This window comes from Diadema antillarum, unplaced genomic scaffold, assembly GCF_040938485.1.
Source record: "Diadema antillarum isolate AM-2024a unplaced genomic scaffold, OU_Dant_1.0 scf00000064, whole genome shotgun sequence".
NCBI classification, from domain to species: Eukaryota; Metazoa; Echinodermata; class Echinoidea; order Diadematoida; family Diadematidae; genus Diadema; species Diadema antillarum.
The window spans coordinates 2,165,024-2,191,670 of NW_027270953.1; the positions used below are offsets into that span (position 1 = coordinate 2,165,024).

General features: G+C 38.6%; 1 long non-coding RNA gene across 1 annotated transcript; it reads left to right on the forward strand.

The window, feature by feature from the left end:
* The first annotated feature begins 2,970 nt into the window (after nt 1–2,970).
* Nucleotides 2,971–13,540, forward strand: LOC139716382 (uncharacterized). The gene is made up of 4 exons (XR_011709898.1): nt 2,971–3,059; nt 6,922–7,290; nt 9,944–10,074; nt 13,439–13,540. It is a non-coding gene; the product is annotated as an uncharacterized lncRNA (long non-coding RNA).
* The last annotated feature ends 13,107 nt before the right edge of the window (nt 13,541–26,647 follow it).

Consider the following 26,647-nt stretch of genomic DNA (forward strand, 5'->3'; position numbering starts at 1 on the left):
GCTGTTATGACCTTGGAGTAGGCCCTATTTGCCTTAGTCTACATTTTCTGATCATCATAGTTAAATTCAACACGTTGTTATGTCATGGACGACAAAAACTTTCTTACAACAAAAATTTACGTACTATAGTCATAGCAATATGTTTAGTATTTGCCTTTGTCTATACTGATTATCATAGTACAGTTTCACAGCAAACTGTCATAAACGACAAAAAAAAAAAAATTGTACAAACTGTAATCAATGCAAAAGTTGTCCCAGACCCAGTACGCAATACTTTATGGCTGCTATTTTATAACCATCACTTGATCATAATCTGTTAGGGCAATTTCGTACCTTGTTGATAATTTCAACTTTGTTAAATCACTGTAATGTACATCTCCTGGTGTAAGAAGTGATATTAGTAGTATTAGCATTTGTTACTGGTAATTTAAGTAAGTTTCACACGTTGTCATAGACGACAAATCCTTTTTTTAAATAAGAAACCTCTATCGAATGCCTTCATACCGAATGCTGCTCTCGAACGATCACATGATATGCGCTGCTAACGATAACCTGTTCAGGGATAGCTGTACTTTGTACATTGATAAGTGACTACGTTGGTTCTCCTGTTGATTACTGCCATATTTTTATGATAACTATATGGGCCTGTAAGATAAGCCCATGTCATATGTCAGGTGTCTAATTCCCATCATCTAACACACAGTCTACCACACGACTTAATCCATTTTTGGTCTGCTATAAATTTGGTCTAAATACCGCTTTATTCAATAATCTCTATTGCCCATTTTGGCTAAATGTCATTTAGTCTTATGACAAAATTGTCTAATCGCATTCTCGTCTAGGTATTCCCCCCTCATTTCTTCTAATACCATTAGGTCTGTGGACTATTTTCAAGTCGCAGAGTGGACATATAAACATCGAAATGTACACATTGATTTGATGGCTATCATAACAGACGGCTGCGTGTCGTGTATGCTACCGTAGGGTATTGTATATTGATTTTGGAAAACCAAATAACCATGAACATACACATCAATCATCAAAAAGAAAATCACTTTCAATAGCCTTAGGACGCCCCGAGCTCTTATGAACAAGTCTTCAGTGACACCCCTGTTATCAGATATCCTCCTGTGACACTCACCATCGTAGCCAAAATTATGGTATATTATTGGAGGGGGATCATCGAACGTAAACAAAACCAACAATTAATGTTGCATTTAAGTAACACGTGTATAAATTAGTATGATGACGCTTTTCACACCAATGTAATGACAACGTTGATCAGTGATAATAACTACAATAACTATACCAGTTGTACAATAATTTTCCCCAAGAACGATTATTCTCAATCTCTGATAAGACAATTTCATCCGTTGAACCAGGCAACAATGTCAAAATACCAGGGCTTGGACGTGAATGAAACACGACAAACAACATAATTAAACCAAGAGAACATTAGACAGAGTGAGTTTTAGACTAAATGGTCATTAGATCATTTGTGCATTAGACTAGTGCCATTAGAACAACTGGTCAGCAGACTATAGATAAGTAGCCAAACTATAGTTGTTAGACTAAATAAACAAATGGGGTTAGACTAAGTGATAAATTAGCTGTATGGGTGTTAGCCAAGTGACGAAATGGTTACCAGACAAAATGAATATTAGACGAATCGATGGAGAATAGACGAATCGAATATTAGACAAACAACGTTAGTGCTTAGTCTGGTACATACACGTTGTGATGGAGCAATTGAATATTTGACGTTGGCAAGCCTAACTTGTGACATGTATTTGTGTATTTGAACTTTGCACATTATTGAATAACTTTACATTTTTTATAATCTTTATGGTGGATACAACCTCATTATTCAAACTGGCATTGGAGCATAACAATTTATATTGGCTATTGCGGGATATTGATTACTTTTAGCAACTGACATATCTTCAGTTTGTAGTTTGGATGAGCAGTGTGGACGTATGATGGTAATTGTAGGTTTGTTAAAGGGATAAACTTTGGGAAACTTCTTTCAGTTACAAGTGATATTGTCATCATCTTCTCCCTGTTTCTTGTCTTTTGTTCATTATTTTAAATCGAATATATATATTTTCCAAGGTACCCACAGAGAGAAAAGATGGCTGCATTGAAAAGTTATACTGTTTATATTCTACTGACGACTGCACTCATCTGGAACTATAGTGCCATGCCCTCGAATGCGGTAAGCGCACTGTTTTATATACACATCAAAATAATTGATAAGTACAATGAATTAATATACTGCTGGCTATGACACTGGTTCTCTCAATGAGAGTATGGTCAAGACCCTAGCTCCCCCCCCCCCCCGCCCCCACACCTCTCTCTCTCTATCAATACATATGTAAGTAATATATATGCACGCATGCAAATTGATTCCTGTTTTTTGTTTTTTCTTGTTTTGTTTACTTCCCAAGCCCTTGAAAAAGACTGGTAACTCGGTCGAAAGCTCGGGAAAATTAAAGGCTATTAGTGAACATACTGCAACGTCTCCGAGCAGTCATTCCTCTGTCACACCTAAATATATATATTTGCTACATATATATATATATATATATATATATATATGTGTGTGTGTGTGTGTGTGTGTGTGTGTGTGCGTGTGCGTGTGTGAGTATAGTTTACATATACACGTATATCAATTACTGTTCCCCTTTGAAAATCATCAATAGCTATAGCTGAACGGGAAAATCTTCTCACGAAGGTGATGTATTTGCTTTTCTCGACGACAAGTCTCCTACAATGATTAGCCTATACAACATGTAAACAAAATAGTACAATACGAAATTGTTAAAGTTTGACAGCAATATAAGACGACACACTAAGATATTTTGTAATTTTTGTGCCAGGTTCCCCATTCTCTTTTCTGAATTCATTTAACAGAAATCGGATTGTGAGTTTGACTCTCCAATGACGTACGACGAGAGTTCTGAGCTGTGTCCGAACGGTGTCAAAGGTCTCAAACTCTGCGAGCCGGGCCAGGTGAAGATTAAACCATGTATCAGTGCCGATGAAGACAAGACAGACATGTGAGAAAACCAAAAGTGTGATGCACTTGACCCCATGTCCAGCCCAATATGCTCAACTTACTGGGATAGAGCTTAGGCATTTTTGTAAGATTCCTTGCGATGGGATAACGAAAGAACAACAAAAAGAAAACCCCACAGTAAGCATTTTCTTAAATCATTACTCGCGTTTCATGATCATTGGTATAACGGAACAGTGATTTTGTTTGAAAGTTCCAAGTTCCTCAGCACCATTGATATAATGACTTTCGTCTGGTTATTGGTTGGTTTGTTATTTGTTTGTTTGGTTGGTTTTTTTCATTCGTCTGTGTCAAAGTAAAAACGAAGTCTTGATGTAACATTATGACGGTTGTGAAGTTTTTACTATGACTATAGATCAAATATGGCAATCAAATTCCTTCCCTTTGTTTTCCATGTGTAAAGAAAAACACGTGCTTGGGGCGCTGTGGCACATTGGGTATGACTCTCGAGTTCGAATCCCGCCCAGTGCTTACGTCCTTGGACAAAAATGTTTTACCCATACCACGTCCCTCTCGACCCAGGTGTACCTGGCAACGCTATAACAATGGCAGGGTCCTCTGGTAGAGCAGTGGCAATACTGAAGAGGCTACCACTGGCGTAGCCAGGGGGGGGGGGCGATGGGGGCGGCCCCCCCCCCCCCCTAAGATTTGGACCGGGGATTTGGGAGGCGGAAAAAAAAAATGCGTGTATACTGTATGCATGCACATGAAGCGGGTCTCCTTTGCAACCTTTCATCAATAAGATATTTTTTGAATAGTTCACTCAAAGTGTGCACCAGATCGTTGAATTTCAGTTCAAAATATGCAAAATTTCTCGTGCTTGGGAGGGGGTATCCCCCTCCCAAACCCCCTCTGTGCCTCTTTCCCTAGCTAAGTACACTTTTTAGATTTACAAAAAATTCTGAATAATTCTGAGTCCACAAGACTTATATTCCGAAAACTGAAGGTTCCCTCATAAGGGGAATTTCCCCTTTTAATCGACCCTTTCCTCCCTCAGTCCCCCCCCCCCCCATCAGTCTTTTTTTTTTTTTTTAGTGATTTCCCAAATGTTGATTCCATCAAATATGCGTATACGAGATATCTCAATTTCAACCTTAAAAAGATAAAAGCTCCATCGGAAGGGAAGGGTGGAGATAACACTCGCCCACGCCTTCTCCCTGCTCCCCCCCCCCCCCCCGCCATGCAAAGAAGTAGACTGTGGCTATACCCAGATCGCTTTATTTCAATTCTAAAAACGCAAAAGCTCCGCGAGCGGGAGGGGGAATCCCCCTTCCCCTAAGCTTTAGACTTTATACATACGCACAGATGGTGCACATTCGGAATAAGAGCTAAATTCACACTTTTAACACTGCGATGAAAAAGTATTGCACCAAAAATGTGCACCAGATCGCTGAATTTCAGGTCTGAAAACGCAAAATCACCTTCGTGTGGGAGGGGATATGCCCCTATCTACACCCTCGTGTGCATGCTTTTTCTGTTTTATTGCTGAACAGACAGTGTTCATGATATTCAGTGCAAGAATTAATACAAGAAGACTAGTGTATTAAATGATACCATTTTATAGGCAAATTGTTCAATAATAATCTACACTAAAATATATATACTGCTACCTTCAACAAGTGGGTCTGCTTCACGTCGATATAAAACGCGCAAAAACATGCATCAAATGGCACCATTTGCAACATCAAAATGCAAAAAATTCTTACCGTGGGAGGGGGACACCCCCTCCCACACCCTCCCCTCCCCCCTCGCTTGTTCTGCTCGCTCGGGTTCAGTCGCGTTCATGATATTAAGTGAACAATATTAATACAAGAAGTGTATCTAAATTATACCATTTTATAGGCAAATTGTTTAATAATAATCTACACTAAAATATACTGCTACCTTAAACAAGTGGGACTGTTTCACGTCGATAAAACGCGCAAAAACATGCATCAAATTGCACCATTTGCAACATCAAAATGCAAAAAGTTCTTACCGTGGGAGGGGGACACCCCCTCCCACACCCTCACCTCCCCCCTCGCTTGCTCCGCTCGCTCGGGTTCAGTCGCGTTCATGATATTCAGTGAACAGAATTAATACAAGAAGTGTATTTAAATTATACCATTTTATAGGCAAATTGTTCAATAATAATCTACACTAAAATATACTGCTACCTTAAACAAGTGGGACTGTTTCACGTCGATAAAACGCGCAAAAACATGCATCAAATTGCACCATTTGCAACATCAAAATGCAAAAAGTTCTTACCGTGGGAGGGGGACACCCCCTCCCCCTCCCACACCCTCCCCTCGCCCCTCGCTCGCTCCGCTCGCTCGGGTTCAGTCGCGTTCATGATATTCAGTGAACAGAATTAATACAAGAAGGTTAAATTATACCATTTTATAGGCAAATTGTTCAATAATAATCTACACTAAAATATACTGCTACCTTAAACAAGTGGGACTGTTTCACGTCGATAAAACGCGCAAAAACATGCATCAAATTGCACCATTTGCAACATCAAAATGCAAAAAGTTCTTACCGTGGGAGGGGGACACCCCCTCCCACACCCTCACCTCCCCCCTCGCTTGCTCCGCTCGCTCGGGTTCAGTCGCGTTCATGATATTCAGTGAACAGAATTAATACAAGAAGTGTATTTAAATTATACCATTTTATAGGCAAATTGTTCAATAATAATCTACACTAAAATATACTGCTACCTTAAACAAGTGGGACTGTTTCACGTCGATAAAACGCGCAAAAACATGCATCAAATTGCACCATTTGCAACATCAAAATGCAAAAAGTTCTTACCGTGGGAGGGGGACACCCCCTCCCACCCCCTCCCACCCCCTCCCACCCCCTCCCCTCGCCCCTCGCTCGCTTGCTCCGCTCGGGTTCAGTCGCGTTCATGATATTCAGTGAACAGAATTAATACAAGAAGTGTATTTAAATTATACCATTTTATAGGTAAATTGTTCAATAACAATTTAATCTACACTAAAATATACTGCTACCATAAACAAGTGAGACTGTTTCACGTCGATAAAACGCGCAAAAACATGCATCAAATTGCACCATTTGCAACATCAAAATGCAAAAAGTTCTTACTGTGGGAGGGGGACACCCCCTTCCACACCCTCCCCTCGCCCCTCGCTCGCTCCGCTCGCTCGGGTTCAGTCGCGTTCATGATATTCAGTGAACAGAATTAATACAAGAAGGTTAAATTATACCATTTTATAGGCAAATTGTTCAATAATAATCTACACTAAAATATACTGCTACCTTAAACAAGTGGGACTGTTTCACGTCGATAAAACGCGCAAAAACATGCATCAAACTGCACCATTTGCAACATCAAAATGCAAAAAGTTCTTACTGTGGGAGGGGGACACCCCCTCCCACACCCTCCCCTACCCCCTCGCTCGCTCCGCTCGCTCGGGTTCAGTCGCGTTCATGATATTCAGTGAAAAGAATTAATACAAGAAGTGTATCTAAATTACACCATTTTATAAGCAAATTGTTCAACAATAATCTACATCAAAATAAACTGCTACCACAAACAAGTGGGACTGTTCGACGTCGATAAAACGCGCAAAAACATGCATCAAATTGCACCATTTACAACATCCAAATGCAAAAAGTTCTTACCGTGGGAGGGGGGACACCCCCCTCCCAAAACCCTCCCCCCCCCCCTCGCTCGCTCCGCTCGCTCGGGCTCGGTCGCTTCGCTCCCTCGCAGACAAACCGCCCCCCTAAGATGAAATCCTGGCTACGCCGTTGGAGGCTACCCTGGCTTAACAAGATCTTATTAACATTGTTTATAATTTACTTGTATTTTCATCTTTTTTTCTCACCTATAGATGTGAAGTTTGTCCTCATAAATTCTTCCAGACTAATTTCAATAATTGCGCAAAATGCCACGAGTGTTCGGAATGTGGAATGAACGAACGAGTCAAGATTGTTTGCACCAGTACGTCAAACACGGTCTGTGAAAGAATCTTTCCCGAAACGATTAACGTCAACGGCTTCACAAGGATCAACCACTAAAACACGTTCAAGAGCGGCAGTGTCCACCCGGGACAGCCAAGCAGACAAAAGTGGCGTTGTCATGGCAACTTGCGAGAACTGTGAGACAACACAAAGCAGTGACAAGAAGACAATTGCCACTGAGTCGGAACCGATTACGCCAACCGAAATCAAAGGGTCTGAAAATCGTGCTCCTGAAAACGGTATATTTCCTTTATCGGTTACACTAAATTTGGATTATGGGATTGGAAAATGCACTATATAGAGGAATTGCCACTGAAGAATACCGGTTACTAAAAGGGGATGGCTAGTAACTGATCAGTGGGAATCAGTGGGAATGCAGGGGGGTGATGGTTCCAGTCCTTGTGGGATTCATTTAAGAGTACAATGTACTTTATTATGTCCATTGTTGTGTGAAAGTTATTTGCTTCAGAATGGTCTCATATTCAAGTAGTGTGCAGTTCAATATTTCCAGGTTAGCATGCCTGTACAGTGTCGGGGCGATCGTTAACGGCCCGTTAAAGGTATTCAAATTCACAATAAGGCAAACAATTACAAAGTATGGGCAGTCTTTTCATTGTTGCTTTTATTCTTCGCAGTTACTCGGCTGTTAGAATATGCAAACTTAATATATCTTGAAATTTGATTTTTTTTTTTTTTTACTCATACTAGCTAATAACTCGTATAAAACCCGACTTTCAAACACATATATTAAAACTTTATTCATGCACATTTTTTTTTTTTTTTTTTTTTTTTTGCTACAAGGAGTATGATGCGTGAACATCTCGAATAAGCCAGTTCGGAGATAGCTCATGTGCACATGGGTACAAAATAATGACCTTTCATTTTTCTTAGTTGCTTAGGCACTCCAGTCAATTCAAAGCGACATAATGCATTAGCTTGCCCAACATAGCAATTTATGGAACTCATATTCTAACAACGAATGAACCTGTGTAGATGAAGTGACCAGAATGGTTCGTCAATCAACACTTTGGGAAGCATCTAGAATTATTTCATTGCGCTGTTTTAAATACACTTACAAACTTTTTCTATTAACATTGCCAAATGCCAGGCTTGCTGTCAGGTGGATGTACTGCTATGGCAGGCAACATTTATAGGGATTCCATCCATGAATAATCATAGCATTACAGATGCTTATCTCGGTGAAATTAAAAATCAACCTGTACAAATGACCTTTTTCTACTCATGCTCAAACTGGAATCCCGATCTGGCTTATACGGACAGAATCAGTGGATGAAGCATGACCTTGACAACCAGCAAAACTGGCGATATTATTGTTAAATAAGTCTATATCTACAGCTGATCCGATTGCGGCAACTTATGATATGGACACGGGGAAATAAGGAATGGAATCAAAATGGATCAATATGGATTTGGTCGTATAGGACTCCTAAGATATTCTGGGATATTACTATTTCCTGAATGTTACATCCATGCTGTTATGGGATGAGTTGAAAATGAAAGAAAGGTCGATTGCAAAGAAATACATACAATACAATCAAGCTGATCAAATGAGATTTTGAAATGAAAATGAAATTGTATCATCCAACAATGACAGTAAAAAAAGGCCCGCAAGGGTATTGTATAGTAATGCTTATTGAATTCGAAAGTTCAAAGTGCGAAGTTGTGTTCCTTTAAATGAAATTGAAACTGGTACTATTTGGCACGGATTTGAACGTGCATCCAGCTGGCGCGAAATATGAATGCCAACTTTGAGTTGTTAAATTGAATCAATTTCTCTCTAAATTGAAAAAAAATAAATTCTAAAAGGAATGACATAAAATGAAATTGAATACGCAAAAAATTAAAATAAACCGTGAGATTAGAGCAGTGACCAAAATCCCTTGAATTTGAACGCTTTTTCGTTAACCCGTTGAGGACGAGTCCCGAGTATACTCGGGCAGGTGTCTATGGGAAATGTGTATTGTAGCAAAATCAATCCGTCCTCAACGGGTTAATTTGAATGCAAATCTGATGAAATTGGGCGGGAAAACCTATAAAATACGGCACTGCACTTTACTAAACTGTAGAGGGCATATATATGCATCTGCTCTCCCACTACCTTACAGTATACCAGGGATGTGTTAGAAAAGGAGAGACAACTCTTCGTAATTCATGCAAACACAAGTTTTGGTTCAAAGCGTTAATGGGATGTCTAGCATTCCACTATACGCTTTGAAGTCATGCTCTGCACCGCTCTAGTTGCAAGGCGAAGTTCGGAGACGAAGAACGCATTTCACCTTTCGTTGAATTACAAGCTTTATTTCCCCGTAAAATTTTAAATGAAATACTCGAATTGAGTAAGAGTAGTTTAGGAAAGAATTCAATGTTATAAACATGTATTTCTAGTTTCTTCTTAATGCGCAAATTGAAATGAAATGAAAATTAGGCCATCTTAAAAACCTAATATTTTTCTATAATGGGCACATGTCCACATGTTAGTTTTCTATCCTTTAATCTGGGATATTTTGATCTTTCAAATAAAGTACTCCGCTAAAGCGTGTACCAGCGTGCTTTTAAACTATTTACTGTTAAAATTGTCAGTTTTATACTACATTTTGATTCGCTGCTCCAATTCAAGGTACACACATTCATTGTAGCCATCACATTGAAAGAGAGAGCGCGAAATGCAGTAGGGGCAAGTATTTCTAGATGTGAGAGCGCTAGTCCCGATTATTGATGCTCTCTTTTGTCAAAGCACCTGATTTCCACCTGTAGTTAAGCGCACAACTTCTCGGCGGTGCCGCGAATGACTTCAAAGGAGAGCAGGAGTTGTCTCTCCTTTTCTAGCACCTCCCTGAGTATACCTTCCAAACATTTTTTCCACATTGACAGGTTTGTCGCACGGTGGTGTGAGTACGATTGCTGTAGTGATCTGTGTCGTCGTGATCCCGGGACTGCTCGTGCTGGTGGGATGTTTTCTATGGAAGTTCGAAAATGTTGATTGCGTACCTCGGAACAATCGAGTGAGAATCTGATTAAAAATCATTTACGTATTATATGTTTTCTCGCACAATTTCATCAGATTTGCACTTGATTTCACGGTGCGATCATTCAAAATCGAGCGAATTTAGATGATCATCGAGATCAACATTTAAAAGGCTTACTATAGCTCATTAAATTTGATTTCATCAGCATCTTTATCATGATTTTCTCACATGAACGTGAAAGTGGGTTCAAATTAAAACTGCGCAAGAAATGCATGCAAATTCCCAACAGCACTGCCATGAGGAACATAAAGAAATTAAAGCAGACAAAAATAATATTTACAGCATAAATGGGCAGTGTTTTTTCGTTACTGCTTATGTTCTTTGTAGCAACTCATCTGTTTAAACAAATATGGGCCTCGTTAAATAGAATGAATTTCCCTCGCAACTGAATGAAATAGAATCTTAAAGGAATGACATGAAACGAATTTGAATGACCAAATAATCAAAAGGAACCGTGAGAGCAGAGAGTTGACGAAAATCGCTTGAATTTGAAAATTTTCTCGTAAATGCGAGTGCAAATCTGATGAAATAGGGCGGGTAAACCTATAGGCCTATCATATAAATGCATTCAATCTATGTCCCCCGTGATTGGTCATTCTCCACATTATGTCACTTCATACAGTTTGTCTACACCTGCAGGGGCCGGGTATCTACCAAAGGAGAGAAAAATGTTCCCAACCCTTTGATTATGATTACACAGTTAATTGTGAGCTGATGCAGACCACTTAACCGAGCTTATTACGAACAACCTACAATGTATTTCATTATTTATGCGCAGTTGATGGGAGTTTTTTTTTTTTCTCACTTCGTTTTTACTTCCCTCGGTAGATAAAATCAAATATCTCTTCGCTTTGAAACCAGCAGCTTTACGCCGTCTAGTCTTTTGTCAAGGTCTCCACCCGAGCACGACAGCCTAGCGCTACCCCATCAGCTGGACTCTCTTCACCATACAGCGAGAGGGCCTTGACCAAAGGCTATATACGCCACCCTGCCCCTTATAGCTTACTTTACTCAAATCATTGCTTACTTTACTCAAAAATTTATATGTGATTACTATATATATTTGCATCGTATTAATATTGCTTGTTTGTTTTGTTTGGCTTTGAATCGGACCAATTGAGGTTCCTGTGTTGGTAAGCATCGGACTCTACTGCCTGCATATCGGAGGGGCCTAGGCCGTTAATAACGGCAGAGATGTCTGCTCGAGACAATGAGCCGGATTGGCCAGAAGATGTGATACTTTAAGTAGGCAAATAGACGTACCGACAGCTGACCAAGGATACTCATCATAATATTTTCTCTTTTTTTTGTGAAAGAAAAAAATGATAAAAGGAAAAGAAATTTATAGAGCAGTGTTTGGCGTAAATATTCTAAAGAGAATGGAAAACGCCACTAAATACAAAACAACAACAACCCCTTACAGGGGCGTCACCAGCTTTTTTTCAAGGGGGTGCGTTAGTAATCAATCCCCAGACTTTATGGGGTTTTTTTAGGGAAACCAAGCGGGGAAAGGACACCGGCGTAGCTAGGATTTCATTTTTTTTTTTTTTTTTTTTTTTGGGGGGGGGGGGGGGGGGGTGCTGTTAGTATGCGAGGGAGCAAAGCAACCGAGCCCGAGCGAACGGAGCGAGCAAGGGGGAGGGAGTTTTCGGAGTGAGTGAGGGGGAGGGTATGGGAGGAGGACACCCCCTCCCCGGTGAGAACTTTTTGCATTTTGATGTTGTAAATGGTGCAATTTGATGCAGGTTTTTGAGTGTTTTATCGACTTGAAACAGTCCCACTTGTTTAAGGTAGCAGTATGTTGATGTTGATTATTATTGAACAATATGCCTATAAAATGATATCAAAATAAACTTCCTGCTTTAATAATATTTACACTGAATATCATGAACACGACCAAGCAAGAGCAAGCGGAGTGAGCAAGGGGGAGGGTGTGGGAGGGGGTGTCCTCCTCCCAGGTCGAGAAGTTTTTGCATGTTTTAAATGGTGTATTTTGATGCATGTTTTTTGCTTGTTTCATCGACTTGAAACAGTCCCACTTGTTTAAGGTAGCAGTATATTATTTTGATGTAGATTATTATTGAACAATATGCCTATAAAATATCATCAAAATAAACCTGCTGTTTTAATATTTACACTGAATATCATGAACGCGACGAAACAAGAGCGAGCGGAGTGAGTGAAGGGGAGGATGTGGGAGGAGGACACCCACTCCCTCATGAGAGAGATTTTGCTTTTTTAGAATTGAAATTCAGCAACCTGCCATCTGGTGCACTTTTTGGGTGAAAAAATCAACAGATTTCCAACAAAAAAAAAGCAAGAAAATCTTTTCATCTCGGGAATTATAATTATGTGGGATGGGGAAGATATGGTGCGCTTGCCCCTCGAACATTTTATGGAGGCAACTTTTTATTTCTGTCAAAAAACAAGAAAATCTTCTCATCTCATTAATTACTAATTATGGGGGGGGGGGCAAAATTATGATATGCTTGCCCTTCAATTTTTTTTTTATGGGGGTAAACTTTTTTCTGGCAAAAAAGCAAGAAAACCTTCTCGTCTCGGGAATTATGGGGGGCAAAATGATATACTTGCCCCTCCATTTTTTTTTTTTTTTAATGAGGCTAAGGCTCGCACTTGGGATCGCATTTTCAATATCTAGATCAGAAGTATTAATGTGCTGTACATAGACCCTACATACTTGTAAGTAGCACACGTACTTGCACGTACACATGCAAACGTGTAGGTGCTCCGTACCGTACGGATACACAGTATATACGGTCGATCATAGTAAACACTGTAAGAATACTCGTAGATATGAATAAAATCAGTGCAGGATGAGAATTATTTTTGCCCGCGATTTTGTTGCCCCTGGTGCAAAATGAAAAAAGTAAAGAACAAAACAAAACAAAACAAGAATAATTATTTAGCGTCCGGCGTTGAGGTCGCTCGCAGACTGAAGTGGTGATTTTTTTTTTTTTTTTTTTTTTTTTTTGGGGGGGGGGGTTTGAAGGGGGATGCGTCCGCGTTTACATCGTGGTGTAGGGTAGTTAGGGGAAAGTGATCGAAACTCTGATCCGATTGTGACCGAGTAAAGAGTCAACCCGAATGGATGTCAGTTTGTACTGTAATAATGTCATGGACACGATGGATGGAAAGATTTTGTTCCTAAAATGTTATGTAGATGAATGGTTAGGCATTTCAATGAGTTCTCGTAACTTGTAACTCCTTAAGCATTCGAATCTCATGATGTTTATTGCCGTCTCTAAGTATATTATTACACCGAAAGAGTAATCCACATGTCATTTCACTTTTCATAATTCATCATGACATTTATAAACAGAACCCAGGTGGGGTCAGGCAGTCTTCCTCTAGCAGCGCTGATCGTAACAGCAGCATGCACAGTAACAGGTCGCAGCAATCAGCCAGTGTGTCTGCAGATCAGGCACGTGTGAGTGGTCGACGGGTGGGCGACAGTAGAAAATCCATTTGTGATGAAATCGTTTTCAAATTCGGTATTATATAGGCCCTCTTGATTTTTTTTTCTTTTTTTTTTTTTACAGAGTGGCGTATCATGGTGACGAAAAGGCATTCTGTAACTTTATTTCAATAGAATTTGTATTCTTACAGGTCCTGGATTATCTACAAATATTGTATTGTGGTGACTGATGGGTAAAGAAAAGCATTCGTTGGTGATTGCTCTAATTGATCCGTTTGTTGGGTAAACGGTCAACCTGACTGGATGAACATTACAACGCAATAATGTCGTTATAAATCGATGGGTTTCATTCAAACGCGGTGTATAGAATGAGATGATTGGGAGGATATTCTAGCTTTATAAAGTTTGTCGCCATCTCCAATTAAGTATCTGCCGAAAGAGGTATCAGTATACGTGCCATTTTCAGTTATAAAGGGGAATCAATCCCAAAAGTGCAAGTTGATTGAGTGAATATACCAATATTTTTAGTAGTATACATCAAAGAAAGTTTGAGGAAAAATCGGACAATCCGTTCAAAAGTTACGAATTTTTGAAGTTTTGGTGATGAGACCGCTGGATCAGAAGACTACTACGGATCATGACATCACATATGTGACCATCTAAAGAAAATATAAAGAAAATTATTTTTTTCACTTTTCTAGCATAATGAAAGAGCACTAGTCTTACCTCTTTCAGAAAGCAGGGGGAATAATATCACTCTTGACATTCATGTCAGTTACAAGTTTAGGAAATGTGTATTTTCATATGAAATGATATTTTGTGGAATTTTCTTTAGACTTTCTTTATATCGTAGCACATGTGTGACGTCATGATATGTATTAGTCTTCTGATCCAGTGGTCTTGTCACCAAATTTTAAAAATTCATAACTTTTCCACAGATTGTCCGATTTTCCTCAAACTTTTATTTGTTTTATCAATATTGCTGCATTTACTCAATCCGTATGTTTACTTGGGGTTAATTCCCCTTTAACTTTGTCATGATTTTCAACAGCAAAGGCATGTGGACAACCCTGCTTCCTCTAATAACGGTGGGTGTAACGGATGTGCAATTGAGGGTACTACTTATGGACTCCAGGCAAATAGGACAGAAACGACTTCACCTTCGAGTGCTCAAGGGGAGGACGACAGTCATGAAACGGAGCCATTCGTTTGAAATAACGGAGAAGCTGCAGTAGAAAAAAAGGAAACGAATGAGACCACTTTGCCTGAACCACGGCCGGATGAGGGCTCTGTATATGATGCCAAGTTACAGACAGTGAAACAGAGCACAAGTTCGCAGAATTTATGATTAATCATAATTAATTATAACCTTTACAAATGATAAACAATTATTAATTCATTAAGTGTGGCGTCCCACAAGGTAACTTATTAGGTTTTTTTACTTTTTATCATTTATATAAATGATTTTTGCAGATCATCCGACGTGTTGTCATTTATACTTTTTGCTGATGATTCAAATGTTTTCTTTTCACATCAAAATCCAGATGAACTCGTGCACATTGTTAATTCCGAATTAAAAAAAGTGACCCAATGGATAAGAGCTAACAAATTATCTCTTAATCTTTTGAAAACTAAGTATATGTTATTTAGTAACTCTACAGAAGTTTTACGTAAAGAGATTATTTTTGATGACATTCAAATAGAACGCGTATCTCATATAAAATTCCTGGGGATTACAGTAGACGATAAATTTTCATGGAGGCCACATATTATTAACATAAGTACAATAATATCACGTAATATTGGAATCATTAATTGACTTAAGTTTCATATTCCATTGTCTTCTTTGCTGACGTTATATTTCTCTTTAATTCTACCTTATCTTAACTACGGTCTTTTAGCATGGGGTAACGCTCATCAAAAAAAAAGGCACTTCGTGTTATTTGTGGCGTCCTGCCACGTTCCCATACAGATCCATTATTCACTAAATATAAGATTTTAAATATCAAAGATTTTTATTTTTTTCAACTTGGACAGTTTATGTTTAATTTCAACACAAGTGCACTTCCCTGTATATTCGATTCAATGTTTGCAAGGAATCAATTTTTCCATAATTATCCCACCAGACAATCTTCTGAGTTTCATCTACCTCTTCTGAGAACATCATTGGCTCAGAATACATTTATGTACACAGGCCCTAGATTCTGGAATTCATTAAGTAGCGAAATAAAAAATTCTCCTTCTTTGTATTCCTTTAAGCGTAAGTTGAAATCCTTTCTGTTAAACCCTCTCTGATGTTCGTTTTTGTTAATCAAGTTCCAACAACCACAGGGTTTATCATCCAACCATCAATCAATTGATTTCTGAATTCATTAATTTATGAAATAGCCATTATAATTTCTACACAGCTGTATGCAACCACCGGCTGTTTAAAGAATTTCTTCAATTCCCTCTTCAATTCTCTCTTTCGTTTCTTTGATCAGCGTGTAGGCATTCTCTTTCTTTCTTCCTTCCTTCATTCATTTTCCACCTTTCTGTCTAGTCGTGTCATGTTATTGTGTGTCTCCCGTTTGTTTCCGTCTTGTGTAAATCATACTTGTGTCCAGTATATACAAATAAGTATTTAGTTAGAGTTTCTTGAGTGGTTCACAATCTACAAGCTTGCTTTTTAGTGGACCTCTCAGTTCTCCTTTTTTTCAACTGAAACAAAGACTTGTATTATTTTGCGCATACATAAAATGTTACTTTATTATTGTATCATTTGATATCATTTGTAAGTTGTGTGTATACGATTGTGATAATAACCTAATTCATACTGTGTTGTGTTTTGTTGGAAAAAGGAGAATGAAATGAAATGAAATGAAATGAAATGAAATGAAATGAAATGAAATGAAATAAACAAGTGATATTTAACGAGGATATACAGTCATGATATGAAGAAATATTATGATGTTGATAGCTTTATCTCCACCATTTGTATAAAACTTATAATTGCCAATTGAACCTGTTGTGTGATGTCCAAATGGTAAACCAAAGCATGCTCGCAAATGTAATTGCATTTATTATTCTGAAATGTGTTTAAGTTCAATTTCTTCAGATTTTGAATGCGCTCTGAGCCTTATGGGAAGAGTGTACAAAACGTTCACTGTATTGCGTTGTCTACCTGAATTACCTATGATGACGCCCAGTTAGCCCAAGCACAGGCGTGTGCTATAAGTCAAAGACTTAAAGGAGACCTCCGGATAATTTTCAGACTTCTACATACTTTGTATTAACAACTATCGATTATATTGGTTATACTGGGTACAGAGTTTCAGAATAATAGTGGCTGGGATGAGGAATAAGAATATTTTTTCAAAATTTATAACAAATCACAATGAAAAAGGATGATGACATGTTAGCCTCACCATAAGAATGCATAAGAATGCTCAAGGAAGTAGAACAAAAGAAGAAAAAATGCAAAAATTCTACACAGGTAAACTTGTTAAACTCGTGGTAAAATATTGTGACGGGATTACACTGCTACATTTCTGTAGGCTCCATGCCATCATCCCTGTTCAGTGTGGTAATTTGTTTCAGGTTCTTAGAACATTGATTTCTCTGCTCAAGTATACCATAATGAATTCCACAAATCTATCCAGGGAGCTGATTTATATGTATTCATTGATGTGTAATTATGAAAATCGTGTGGAATGTCCCTCATGATAGAGGACCATTCAAAGGATCAAAATCTGAGCCTGAGGAGTTCCTATGATGTATCCACGAGGTGGTCACTATGCAATCTGAATCAAATCTATATCATGCTTTTGTTTTCCGTGATCATAGAGATTACTATAGGTTAGACTTAAAGCCTGAAGGCGTTAGCTGGTGTTAGCTTCCGTGCAAAGGCTATTCCAAGTATTTAATACCCTCTGGCTGACAGAGTCCAACCATGCTCTTACAGGTTCGACATACTATTATCGTATTGTGTTGTGATATTGTAATGTATTGTAATGTACTGTATTGTATTGTATTGTATTGTATTGTATTGTATCGAATATCATAGCATATTGTATTGTATAAGAGAACGTCTGAACATTATAATCGGATCATAAGACATACATGTCTGCTCCCCACATGAAGTTTTATACATTATAACTGCAACTTCGTGTGAGCGCGATTTTCAAGTTGGTTTTTGTTGTTTATACGTTACTTCCACATGAGAAAAAAAAAGAGTACAATGATAAAAATCAGATAGAAAGTTCAAGATACGACTTTTAGGCCATCCTCATAGTAATAATGATTGTTACGTCCCGTCTTTCATGGAACACCGTTCCGCAAGTTAATATGAAATGAATAATTAGGTTCATAACAATAGATGATTATGGAATACATAATAAAAGCCATGAATGTCATTTTACATATCACAACATGCAGTTACAAAACAGATTGTAATTAGTTTAACAAGCACAGCAAGAAAACTCGCAGAAATTCGTGGCTTTAAATCTTAAGTCCAAGAAAGAGTGAAAACGAAGTTGCGATATCACGTACAAAATTAATAGAAAGATATTTCATAGTTCTATGGAATTACGTTCACTCCAAGCGATAACATCTGATAAAATCAGATGAAGCTTTATGTGTGAATGATCTCGTGCAATAATTTGTCGTATAAGCATGACGTATAAATGGACAAGACTAGTAAGACTATTTTGACCGTAGAGGAAATGTGACAATGCTTTGTATTCATACCACGTCTTTCATGACTAAAAAAAATATATATATATAAAAAGAAATAAATATTTAAAAAAATTAATCGTTGGATCCATGGCGTACTTGAGATTCTTTCTTTATATAAACAAATATATATATATATATATATATATATATATATCTGCTCCTTATAAATATGATAAGGTGTGTGTGTGTGTTTTTACAATGAGAAATGCAACGTGCCCATAGAGTAATGTCTTATTGGTAACTCCACATTATCACTTGGCCTATCGACAAGGTGGAGATTACTAAATACACACTTTCATCCAGTAGTCCTCTTTATAATGATTCGTTTTGGGTCTGCCTGTAACTTGTACAACAAAATCTGATGAGTCCAAAGGAGCAGATTTCAATCAACATCTTTATGCCACGAGCAATATTTTTCTGGTCTGTGAATGATGTTCTATTTTAAATTGCACACAACAACATCATTTTGGCTGAATGATTACAGTTAACAACATCATTGCTCAACCTCATTTTGGTTTTAAGAAAAATTGTCAGACTGATTTTACTATCGCGCAGATAGCAGGTAAAGTGACAAAGCAGTTCTACTAAAAAGAGCTCGTTATTGCCACACTGGCATACTTATGGATTAAAGCAATGCCTTTCATACGATAAAACGGGTATCAGAATTCTCCTTTACGGATTAGATTGTAATATGGTATATGACTGGATCGAGGCCCACCTTTTAGTTAATACATCTGCACAATTAGCGAAAGGAATGTAAATAAAGTAATAATAGTAATTTATCTTTTTCCTCAAGTTCTCTTTGGATGCTATCCTCTTACAAAATTGATGAATACATGATCATTCCATGACCATACAAGACAGGGGCGGATCCAGGAATTTCGTAAAGAGGGGGTGCGTTTACAAAATTAAAGGGGGCGCACGCACCCCTCCCCCATTTTTTTTCTTTTTATTTCTTTTGTTTCAACAAAAAAATAAAGGGGGGGGGCGTGCGCCGGTTGCGGTCCTCCCTGGATCCGCCCCTGCGAAGTGCTACAAGTAAACCTTTTTTATGCTTTACACAGCACCCTCAGATATTTTATATAATTTGCCATTCACACAAGCGCGCGCACATGCATGCACAGCATGCATTTCGCCTGTAATAATCTTCAAGCCTAAAGGACGCACGACTATAGAAGAAGTCCATACAATGATTGATGTGGCCACTAGATGGCGACATTGCATGAAACACCTCTCACTTTCCAAGCATGTCAAGTGTGGAGGCCAAGTTAATCAAAGGGACATTCCGGGCGATTTTCATAATTTCACATCATGTAGTACATACGTAAATCAACAGCTCCATGTATAGATTCCTGGAATTTGTTGTGGTCCTTGAGCAGAGAAACCAATAGATTTATACGGCATAGACACTATATCCATTAAGCCGTGTGTACCATGAAAATGTGACAAAAACAACAATACACACAGATACACACAGTTGGTCATGCACCTACAAACTAAAATTCACACACGAACACCACTCACTCACACGAAAAACAGCCACAGCACGAAGAAAGGAAGGAAAGGCGTCATACATCATGAACTATTTTCTGACAGAGTGTTTCAAAATAGTTTGCCCGCACGTGTCTGCCTCTATAAGTTGGTCAACAATCAAATCCAAGCTGCGTTGTCAATTAATTCAGTATGACTGTGCGTTCTAAGGAAAAGAATGTAAAATGGGGATTGCTTATAAAGACTTAAGAAATTGCGACTGAACTATAGAAATAGAGTAGCGGCCTAGGACATGTAGGAAAAGCAAAATTTAAATATTCTGACTACTAGTATAGAATATAAGTTTAATTGTAAAATGTGCAAAATTTAAGCTGAAGGGAAGTATGAGGATGATTTTGATTACAAGCCTGAACACTGCAAAAAGTCCGGTGCTAGATATGAAACACCGAACTGGTGTTAAATGTCCGGTGCTCATTTATGGTGTTAGATTAACACCTCCGGGTGTCATTTCAAAATGTAAAATTGTTTTTTAACATTTTCTTAGTTACCGTTCTTCTTGTTGATTTTAACTTCTACAAGACGATCAAGAATTTTCCGATAAAGTAATTGATTTTTGTATAAAAAATAAAGGTGTAAATACATTAATACCACAGTAACACCATTTGGTGCTGTCTCCTATTGAAGCTGGACGGGTGTTATACCATTGACATTAACACCAGTAATATCAAATCAACATCATGTGGTGACATTGTTGAATTAACCCCAGCGCAGTGGCAAAAATATTACCAACTACAGTGTCTAATCAACACCACGAAGTACCAGGTGAACACTTTTCAACACCATCACAACATAGGGGCCTACTACACCTGTGGGTGTGGCCCTTTATTGACACTTGATCGGTGTTAGATTTAACATCCGTAGTGTTTAATCTAACACCGACGTTTTTGCAGTGAAGAAGCACGATTAGATAGATATGATCTGTTGCTTTTTTTACATTCCAAGACGAACCGATGTCATGGTCACGATTGATAATCGTGTTCATCACAGCAGAAAAAGTTTGAAAAGTCCAAAAGTTTTCTACAATCAACGCAATTGCCGCGATTGACCTCAAGATGTGATCAGAACACCACGATTGCTCCATGATGAAGTCCGTGTTTCCAGTTTCGGCGCCCATCATGACAGAAGGAACGTAGCATAAATGATACGCCACACAATTTTTCAGCTCATTCTATTACGAGAGCACAGGTGTATACTATAGGGCTTAAGGGGAATATATTATACGCGTGCGTAATATCACTATTATCAGGAGTTTGGTATGTCACGTATATTCATATTATGTTCACATGCTTATGCGAACCTTCATCAATCTCGTTCTACGTACATGTATACTGGTTTCAGAGGCATCGGTAAGTCCGTTTGTCTTTCAAAATCATACTAACTGTCCTCATTCTAAAAGTTGTTCCAGACAGAGAAAAGGATATATGCGTTGTTATATAGTTGCAACCTGTTCTGCGTAAGCTAACTATAAGCCTAGGTGAAGGCCAGTTATTCCATACCTTGTGTCGACGATTTCAACTTCGTGAAATCACTGCATTGCACTATGGCTGTCATGGCTGTATAATGACCTTTGAGTATGCCCTATTTGCATTAGTCTAGACTTAATGATTATCATAGTTAAGTTCCACATGCTGCTATGTCATATAGACGACAAAACTTTACTAACTATAATCATGGCAAAAGGTTTACTAGATCGAACACATAATGCAAATTATGCGCTGCTGTTTTATAATCGCAACCTGCTCTGTGTAAGCTTCCAAAGTGAGGGCCATATCGTACCTTGGTGACGATTTCGGCATTGTCAAATCACTGCATTGCACTGCGCCTGGTGTAAGAAGTGAACTTTGTAGTATTTGCCCTTTGTCAACTGATTATCAAAGTAAAGTTTCTCACTCACAGACCACAAAATGTTTCTTAGAACAAAATTCTGCAAACTGTTATAATTGCAAAAGTTGTTCGAGACGGAGTACATATTTATGTGCAGCTATTTTCTAATCACAACTTGTTCTTTGTAACTAATGAAGTGAAAGTCAATTTCGTACCTCGTTGACAATTTCAACGTTGTGAAATCACTGTAAAATGTAAGAAGTATTTGACTTTGTCTATATAACTGATTGTTAAAGTAAATTTTCACGCGCTGTCATAGACGACAAACTCTTTCTTGGAATAAATGTTGCTAACTGTTGGCCTGATCATTGCAAAAGTTGTTCTAGAACTATATTACATATTTCATGGGCTTCTATTTCATAATTATGATTTGTTCTGTGTGAGCTTACGAAGTGAATACCAATTTTGTAACTTGTTGACAATTTCAACTTCATGGAATCGTTGCATCCCACAGCGTCTTGTGTAAATCACGACCTCTGCAATATTTGCCTATGTCAACGAATAACTGAAATAAAGTTTCATACGCTCTCATAGACGACAAAGGCTTTCTTACAAACATTATACTTCTACTCAATATCCTCGTACCGAATGTTGCTTTAGAACGAGCACACGATTATGCGCTGCTGTAATCATGTATACCTGTTCTTTGTACTAACGAAGAGAAAGCCAATTCCGTACTTTGTACACGTTGATGATAAGGGACTTTGTTGATTCTGCCTGTTGATTGATTTGATAACTGTAAGATAATGATTTATTTTCATTAAGTCTAATTGAGTACCAGGTTGTACAATTCCCATATCATAATAAAACACCAATCCACGACTTAGCCCATTTGGTCTACTATGAATTTGGTCTAAATACCGCTTTTGGTTGAAAAAATATCTAATTACCCATTTTGGTTAATTGTCACTTAGTCTAATGACAAAATTGTCTAATCACAATCTCGTCTTGGAATTTCCCCCCTGATTCCGTTTAATACCAGAAATTTGGTCCATGGACTGTTTTCAAGTCACAGAGCAGACATAGGCCTACAAGGATCGAAATGCACACGTTGATTGGATGGCTATAGCTAACAGACAGCTGCGTGTCGTGTATGCTATCGTAGGGTATTGTATATTGGTTCTGGAAAACCAAATAACCATGAACGTATGAATATCGATCACAACCAATCACATTCAATAGCCTTAGGACGCCCCTCCTATCATATACGAACAAGTCTTCAGTGACACCCCTGATATCAGATACTATACCTCCCGTGACACTCACCAGTGTAGCCAGATTTATGGTCTACTATTGGAGCACTGGCGTAGCCAAGGGGGGCGATGGGGTACACCCCCCTCCCAAACCCTCCCCCTCTGTGCCTCTTTCCCTAGCCTTAGTACACTTTTAGATTTACACAAAAAACAATCTAAATAATTCAGAGTGCACAATACTTATCACTTATATTCCGAAAACTCAAAATTCCCTCATGTACGAGGGAAATATCCCCTTTTAAGCGACCCTTTCCTCCCTCAGTTCCCCCAGATCAGTTTTTTTTAATAGTAGTTTCCCAAATATTAAATTAAATATGCATATACGAGATATCTCAATTTCAACTTTAAAAGGCAAAAGCTCAATCGTACGGGAAGGGTGGTGATAACACTCGACCACGCCTTCTCCCCGCCCCCTCCCCCCCCCCCCTGCATACACGTATAGAATGTGGCTACACTTTGAACATAAACAATTTTCCAAATATGCCACAAAATGTGTGCTCCAAAACGTTTAACTGCAATCAGAATACAGAATCTCCTTCCACAGACTTGCTACATTTCTCTTCTGATTAACAAATTTCCAGATATTCCAACAAAAGTGTGCGCCAGATTGTTGAATATAGGAGAGATATCTTCAGATCTTGCCACCCTTCCATTGCTTGGTACCCACTACAGACTTAGTACGCTTTAGGGAATGACAATTTCCGAATTTTCCACAAAAAGTGTGCTCCAGATCGCTTTATCTCAATTCTAAAAGCCCAAAAGCTCCGTCGAGCGGGAGGGCAAGGCTCATAATTCCCACCTCCCTGAGGAGGGGTATCCCCCTCCCACACCCTCCCGCTAAGCTCTACCTCAACAGACTTTGTACATACGCAGAGATGATGCACATTCGGAATAAGAGCTAAATACCGTGATTTTAACACTTCCCTGAAAGTCCAATTTCCAGTATTATTTGGCACTGGAAAAAATTCAAGTAGCCTATTGCACCAAACGTTTACACCAGATCGCTGAATTTCATGTCTGAAAATGCGAAATCACCTTCGTGTGGGAGGAGAAATGCCCCTTATCTACACCCTCGTGTGCATGCTTTTTCTGTTTGATTGCTGACAGACAGCGTTCATGATATTCATTGTAAGAATAAAAGTTTGTCTAAATGATACCATTTCATATAGGCAAATTGTTCAATGATAATCTGCATCAAAATATATTGCTACACCTTATGTTTTAACTGGGACTGTTTCAAGTCGATAAAACACGCAAAAACAGGCATCAAATTGCACCATTTGTAACATCAAAATGCAAAAAGTTCTCACCATGGGAGGGGAGACACCCCTCCCACCCCCCCCCCCCCCCCCTCACTCGCTCGTTCCGCTCTCTCGGGCTCACTCGCGTTCATGATATTCAGTGTAAGAATTAATGCAAGAAGTTTATTTAATGATACCATTTTATAGGCAAATAGTCGACATGAAAATATATTGCTACCTTAAACAAGTGGGACTGTTTCAAGGCGATAAAACGCGCAAAAACATGCATCAAATTGCACCATTTACAACATCAAAATGCAAAAAGTTCTCACTGTGGGAGAGGGGACACTATGCTGGCCTCGGATTTCTAGGTAACATTAGATCCTATCCAGTCAGCTAACCGCCGTACACACAATGTACAACAAGAATAAAATTGCAGACAGTCGAGTCGAACGTTGCACTCTTGTCTTTATTGAATTCTCCTTCTTGCTGTGCATGCGCAAGCCCAAATGCGTATGCGCATGTATGTGATGAACGAACGGTAAAACTGCAAATGAAACAATGAATGATACACTGTATGAACATATCAAACATACATTTCTTTGAATCACAATAAATTGAATGCATATGGATATAATGCTCCATTAACACACACACAAAAAAGGTTTGCTTCTTCTGAACAAACAATAGTACACTGTCTTGTACTGCGTCATTATACATACACATTTTGTATCCATGCATGTATTCTCTACACATTATGAAATGGCAGCTTTTGAATGTCATTATCCATCCACTGTTACACTATAGCAATGTTAATTATACACCTTGTACACTATTGCAATATCCATTTTCTGTTGCAATATCAACAAGAAAAATATTGCTTAAAGGCTGTAATATACATGTAAAGACCCTATACCAGACTTACAGACTTGTGATCTTCCAAGCCTAGAAGCTTAACCCTTCTGGATGCATTCCGATTGCGATCCTGTCCCAAGCTGTGAAATAATACAGTAAGTTGCAAAGGATTGTATGAAAAATGCAAAATAACTTACATCACACATTATATGCCTACATGTGTGGCACTACGTTTGCCTTCGTACATTTAAGCAAGGTAAATTATACTTTCCCTTAAGCCAGAGCTGCTTAAGATGCCTTAATAACGTACACTTCATACCACGTAAAAATGTAACAATATTTCAGCCTGTACGCTACCATACATCAAACCACATACATGTACTATATGAATGTAATACGTAAAGCACGTATGTCAAAACACAAAAGCACAAAAGACAGTCTTTTATTCATCCTGACGTCTAAATGCATTATTTAGACTGAAACTGTCCACACAGCTAAATTATCACTAATCTTCATCATTACTGATATCGAATCCAACCTCATATCTACTTTTGAATCTTCACCTGGAAATATTACTCAACAAACTGAGTTGCTTAACTGTATAAATCAAATTCTGTCTTACAGGAGTTGTGAATTAATTCTGAATGTATTACCACCATATAAACCAAGTTCTGAATACTGCTCTACACATCATATCAGCTCATGGCCAAGTGATAACACAAAGTCAATGCGAGTCTACGGCGCTACAACTACAGTAACTCTACACGCAACGTACAATGCACAATGCGAAGCTATCAATCCTACGCTATATCAATATGCACCGTACATAACCTACACCAGCGTCTCTTACGCTAGACCGTTCATGATATCCGGACACACAAAAGGCATCTAAATTCTTTTTTTTATCACGAATTGTGAACAACGTAATAATCGTAAACTTACGCAGAACCATCAGAGGAAGAACTTCCACCCGGAATTCTGTGACTATCGTGAGATAATCTTACATATTTTCTGCATTTTGGCTAGACTCACGAACGAGCAAACCGTCGGTTCGTGCGCCATCTTTCTAGCCCATTATGGAAGGCCGAAAATCACACTACTATATATTGCGCGCGCGCATACACTTAACACACAATCACTGCTACATTTGAAGCGCTAACACTAGCCTACGTATGGGAAGCCGAAATTGCAAAAACAACTCAGCGCGAACAGCACACTCCCCCCAACGTCCGATGGACGTTAAAACTTTCACAACTTAAAATATTACCTAGGATGTCCATAACACATCTACTTTTGAGTACAAATACACATAACTTATGGTACATGTCACATGCGAAATGTAAACTCTAAAACTGAACAATTGTCAACAAGTGGCCTTCATACTGACCATGAACAGGCGTTTACTCCGCCTCAAGCAACAAAATTAACTCCTGGATTGGCCTACAATAGGTTTTTCCAGTTGCAGGCAGACGGACTTCAACTTGACGGACTAAACCATCATCTCCAGAACCAACACTCTCAACGATCCCAAGAGGCCACTGGTTTCGTTTGACCTCCCTGTCTCTCAACAGGACTATGTCACCCTTCATGACATTCCTCTCCGTACTTGTCCA